The sequence below is a fragment of the Rhinatrema bivittatum genome, chromosome 18 (assembly GCF_901001135.1).
Source record: "Rhinatrema bivittatum chromosome 18, aRhiBiv1.1, whole genome shotgun sequence".
NCBI classification, from domain to species: Eukaryota; Metazoa; Chordata; class Amphibia; order Gymnophiona; family Rhinatrematidae; genus Rhinatrema; species Rhinatrema bivittatum.
The window spans coordinates 60,054,412-60,060,411 of record NC_042632.1 but is presented as its reverse complement, the minus strand read 5'-3'; the positions used below and the strand labels follow the sequence as shown (position 1 = coordinate 60,060,411).

The following is a 6,000-nucleotide window of genomic DNA, read 5'->3' as shown; positions in this document are numbered from 1 at the left end:
TATCTGCACTAACTTTTTGGAAGTATAGCGGGGGTGTGAACACCCCCCTTGTCTCTTCTGTGAGTGAGACTAACACAAGAGCTAGAAGGCGGCAAAAAAAAAAAAAAAGAGTTAAAACTTTGTTGGTGTTAAGAAGTGCTGGGTATCTCACTTCCTTCTGCAGGTGTTTAATGCAATGAAAAGTGTGTGGAAACTCAGCTCCCACAGAGAAAGGGAAAACTTTGCACATGGAGAGGCAGTACTGAGCGTGAGCAATGCATACCTAGCTCAGAAAAGACATAGGTACACTCCAGAAAGTACAGAGCAGAGCCACCAAAATGATAAAGGGCATGGAATGACTCCCCTATGAGGAAAGGCTAAAGAGGTTAGGGCTGCTCAGCTTGGAGAAGAGACAGCTGAGGGGAGATATGATCGAGATCTACTAAATCATGAAAAGACTTGAATGCGTAAATATGAAATGGTTATTTACTCTTTTGGAAAACATAAAGACTAGGGAGCACACCACGAAGTTAGCAAGTAGCACATTTAAAATAAATTGGAGAACATTTTTTCACTCAATTCACAGTTAAGCTCTGGAATTTGTTGCCAGAGGATGTGGTTAAGACACAGCTAATGTAGCTGGGATTAAAAAAGGTTTGGACAAATTCCTATAGGAGAAGTCCATAAACGGCTATTAATCAATAAGGAATAGTAGCTTGAGATCTATTTTAATGTTTGGGTACTTGTGATTTGGATTGGCCACTGTTGGAAACAGGATGCTGGGCTTCTTGTATCCTAGGTCTGACCCAGTATGGCAATTTCTTATGTTCTTATGAGCAGAGTGTCTGCTTTCATGGACTCTGAGGGCTCCTTTGATTCTGCACGAGGGGTGTGTGGCTGAGTCCTACTTGTTAACATGGAGTGTGAGTACTGTTAGGGGCTTAAGCTGGTTCGTGTTGTGGGTGTGTTCTCTGTGAGCCAGCGGCAGGAAACATGTTTTATGGTGATAAAGAAATATAACAAGTGAACTGGGTAAGATAAAAGCCAGATAGTCTAGAAAAAGTCAGAATATTTACATTTCAGAAACCTGGTAAACCTCTTGCTTTTAAAGGAAATGAAACCAGCAGAATGTGCTGAAGGACAGAGATTAGAGTGGCGACAGGTTTAGGGCGTAGAACAGAATCAGGATTAGGTATAAAAATGGCCTGAGTGTGGGGGGAAGGAACCCAGCAGTGACTCCTGCTGACTGCTGAAACTGTGATGCAGAGCACTGTGTGTGCCGAAATTGGGCTAACTGGGAGGGGGGTAATCTGGAATCAACCTGGCATTAGTTGTGCATTAACCCCAGTAGAGACTCAAAGGAGCAAGAAGAAGCTAGTGGTCCAAGCAGATGATGAATGGTCTCAGGGCTAGCGGTTTCATGTGTCAGAGAGCCACGAGCCATGAGTCCAGCCGTGCAAGCTGCAACCGTTCTAGTGTAAGAGTGAGTCAGGAGCCAGCAATGAGTTCTGGATAATATACAGGTGGGTCACGGTGTGAATTCAAAACTGTATTTCAAATTTACAGCTTGTTAGAAGAAAACCAGCGTGCTAGTTGGGTAAAGATGATATCCTGATAGAGTTAATGAATGTTTAATGTTTCATACAACTCCCATCTCGGGCCAATGTTTTCTAGCTTTAAATATTCATGAACCTTCTACAGGTGTTATCTCTACACAATATTTGGTTGCTTTTCTTATGACAAATTTTGATTTTTGGTGAACTACCAGGGTGTATTTTTTTTCTACTTTTTAACATTTAAAACAAGCTGCTGAATCCCATTCATGGTATTATAGAAACTAACCTAGTAATATAGCACATAATGGCAGGAAGAGACTCATTCTGCCCAGCTATTCCTGTGCACCGTGCAAGCAGCAGATCCCTTCCCAGCTGCCACAGCTTATAGGATGTCTGTTTTACCTCCCAAACTTAATCTTCCACCTCCCTCTAGTGTCTTACTAACAAGTTTTGTAATCATCTAAGTAACTGCCCTAAACCAGATAGGCCCGAGCAAGCGGGAGCAACCCAACTACCCCATTTTGCAAATGTTAAAAACATGCAGAGGGTAATTACAAAAGCCATTTACATCCCTAATTTTCCTTGCATTCTCGAGAGGGCTTTCCCGAGGAAGGGTTAGATCAAGTGAAGCAACAATACCTGTACAGGTGAATTTTCAAAGGAGTTACACATGTAAATGTAACATCCTATCATAGCAATTTTCAAAAGCCATGTATGCCTGTTAAGTGCACTTAGGGGCCGATGCAATACCATGTGCTGCAGTCAACACACGGCTTAACACGCAATTGGATGCATGTTTTGGAGTGGGTCCATAACCCCTGTTGCAATATGGGGATTAGTGCATCCAAACCACCGTGTAGCTAATAGCACTCATCGCATCCAATTCCCCCCCAAATCAGTCCTGGCTATGTAGGGACTGGAATAGAAAGATGAAGCCATGTCGGATTTCTTGTATCTTACACTTTTACCCCATTGCTGTTTTTTATAGGGTTTCTGTACGGCACGCTCAACCCTAGTAAGATACTTTATTAAATCACTGGCAGACAGGACACCAAGAAGAAGCACAAAACAGTAAGTCCCGCTAATGGTTTTCTGCTTTGTAATTTTCACTGGATATTGTCCACGAGGTGTTGGAGCAGGTCCCAGGCTAAAGCTGCAAATATGATAAGGATGCTGTTTTGTTCAGGTCTGAATGAGCAGCACTAATGCCAGAAGATTCACAGCTGCATGTCACCAATAAGCTCGTGCTCCGTCAGATGAAAAGGTACCATAATGGCTCAGTTGGGTTGGAGAAGGTTCACTGGTTAATCGGTTTTATAGCTTTCTACCTGGCACCCTTGTGGAGTGATTGATTTATTAATAATCTGGCTGGTGATTATGGTTGTTAAGCTATTTATAAATAAATATCTGATTAGCTATTGATGGGATGTTAGATCCCAGCTGTCTAGTCGGTTGATCATATACTTATCAGGAATATAATTTTCAAAGACATTTATGCCACAAAGAGTGATTTATATGCATAAATTGGCCACCTGAAAATTACTTTTCTTCCCTGTGTCTGGAAGTGTGTGCATTGTTCCATAGCACTCACGTACGTTCAGCCTTAATCAGTTAAGTGAATTGGATAGGTTGGTCCTGCCATAGAGCTCTTTGACTTAGCCAGATTTAACTTACACATAGCTGTGTTGCTGAATATCCCATTTTCATGAACTGGATAAGTCTTATCTGCTTAACTTAAATGTTTATTTTTCAATACTGGACCCAGACTTTCTCTTTAACAAATGGTGCAAAGTCCATGGGTCAGAAGTCCCAATGTGGATTGTCGGAAAATTATTCCCCAGGATACGTTAGATCTCTCACACAGACAAGGATTATACGTTGAATTCCTTTAGCACATTTTTTAAACTTTATTTTTGGAGAGAAAATGACCTTCTTTGTAAAACTTTTCTGCAATTCATTTCTTGTCTGTCTGTCTCCACTATTCTATGTCTTTCTTTCTGCTCAACAGGTTTACTTCCTGTGCATTATTGATACCTTTTCAGTATTTGATTGTCTCTATCATATCCTCCATCTCTCTCCTCCCCTGTAGGAAGCATGCAAAAATTCTAACAGCAAGGCGTTTTGTGGTGCAAAAATCCCTTTTGCAGAAAAACTTTGCAAAAGTGGGTTTTGCAGTATTCACACAGGCTAGCGTCTTGTGCGCTTCCCCGGCACCGACAGAAATTAACGCCTACCTTTGGGTAGGCGCTAATTTCTTAAAGTAAAATGTGCGGCTTGGCTGCACATTTTACTTATTGCATCATGCGGGAATAACTAATAGGGCCATCAACATGCATTTGCATGTTATTTATTTTATTTATTTAGGTTCTTTTAATATACCGATGCTCAAGACAGGTCTTATCGTACCGGTTTACAAATAACAATGTTGTGGGCACTATTAGTCTTGGGGGGGTTGGACGCGCATTTTCGACGCGCTAGCTTTACCCCTTATTCAGTAAGGGGTAAAGCTAGCGTGTCAAACGCGTGTCCAAATGCCACTGCAGCCCCCCTGATCTCCCAGTATTACTTACAGCTGGGAGGTTTCTAGGGGAAGTAGCAATGTCCACTCACTCCTGTCCTGTCGGCACCATTTTCCAAACAGGAGCTGACCAACAGGCTAAGCTTATGCTCTCCTTTGTCACGTGAGAAAGGAGTTGCCCCGCTGCATGAAGAGAGAGAAAAATACAGTAAGAGGGGTTCAGGGCTGGGCGGAGGTGTGGGTGTGGTTTTTTCCCATCCGGCAAAGCCTGAGGTTTTCCTTTTCCTGTTTTTATTTCCTTTATTTTACTTTTTTCATTTTTAAATATTTATTTCAATTGTTTTCATTTTAAATGAAAAGAAATGAAGCAGCAAACAAAACAAAACAAAAAATGATACAGAAACTGAAATGGAAGGAAAACAATGCCCGTGCACACCCCTCTTATACACCGGCTTCGGACAGCACAGAAAACCTCCTGTGCCGATGCCGTTCAGCGACATCCTCTCTCTCGTTATCGCCATGCCTTCGTTTCATTTCCTGATGATGAACTCGATGACACGTTTCTCTACCAGCATGAGCTCCATGAAATGCATTCAGCAGTGGCAGCTTTCTATTCTTCCATCTTCTTTCATTACATTCATGGTAGCACGGGAGTTATTCCATGCCTCAGCCTCGTACATAACTGGCATCTACATTTTGCATTGTGACATATTTGCAATTCTTGTGACATTAGCTCACTTTTTTGATGCAGTCTTTACTAAGTGATCAGTCCAACATGTATTTATGTAATCATCCATTTGTCGCATGCTGCTTTCTCTTGCTTACCCCCACCATACGTAAAGATATTAACTGGCTAGATCTGTGTCAGCCTGGATTCAGACCTGGACACGGATCAGAGACAACCCTTGATCCCCAGAGGAATCATGATAGAAGCATAGGCTCGATTCTGGTGCTACTAGATTTCTCAGTGGCATGTGACACTGTGGATCATAGTATTTTGATCTCACAGCTAATAGAGGCTGGTATAAGTGGCAAAGTACTAACCTGGTTCAAATTCTATTTATCTGACAAGCTACAATCAGTACAATTTTCAGGCTCCTCACCATCCCCTTGGATCCAGAGCTCCATGCTCTCCCTATGCTGTTCAACATATACCTCAAACCACTGGCTCAATTGATAAGGTCTTTGGATCTAAAATTCTACATCTGCATAGACAATATTATTTGGCTTCTTCTACCTATGGACTCAAACAAATTGAGACTATGAGGAAATGATCCATCTGTTTCATAGCTATTCAAAAATGGTCAAGAATTAATAAATTGGGGCCCAGGCTCCAAGATGGCAGCATGCTAAAAGTTCCCTCCAACTCGGCTCCTCATTGCTATTACCTAAGGTGAAATGTAAAGGACGCACTCAGGTCTGCCCCTCCGTCTCCAGGTCCGATTGACCATTTTACCATCAAGTTGGAGGCACAGGATTTAAAAGTCGGTGAGCTGCCAACAGTTCTGTCAGGGCAGTGTCCCTTCAGTTATCCCGGGCTCCGCCACAGCAACCGATAGGAGAGACTACATCCGGGGCAGTGGCTGCTCAGATGAGGTCTGATGATGTCCTCAAAGCTGGTGCAGTTGGAAGGAGTGAACCGAAGGTTTCGGTCTTACATCTGACGCCCTCGAAGCCTCCAGATGTTGGCCCGATGGGGAATAGGTGTCTGTGCGGAGTTGGGAGCTGGCCTTCTTCATCAAGAAGTTCTGATTCCTGCCAAGGATCTCAAAGTTTCATTTCGTGCTGTCAAAGATCAAGGTTCTGTCTTCCCTGAGGGTTTCTCTTTGCCTCGCCCCAAACAATTCAATATGGAATCTTTATGGGAAGCATTCGCAGCTATGGGGCAATCTCTTTCAATGCAAATTTCACAGATTGCCATGAAAATAGATTCTGCTACGGTTTCCG

General features: G+C 42.6%; 1 protein-coding gene across 1 annotated transcript in view; it reads left to right on the top strand.

Annotated features, from left to right (window-relative positions):
* Positions 1-2,524: 2,524 nt before the first annotated feature.
* The window catches only part of CPLX2 (complexin 2), a 108,426-nt gene continuing 104,950 nt past the window's right edge, over positions 2,525-6,000 (top strand). Inside the window, exon 1 of the mRNA XM_029583910.1 lies at positions 2,525-2,606. The gene's annotated coding sequence lies outside the window, so the exon portion shown is untranslated. The remainder of the gene's footprint in view (positions 2,607-6,000) is intronic.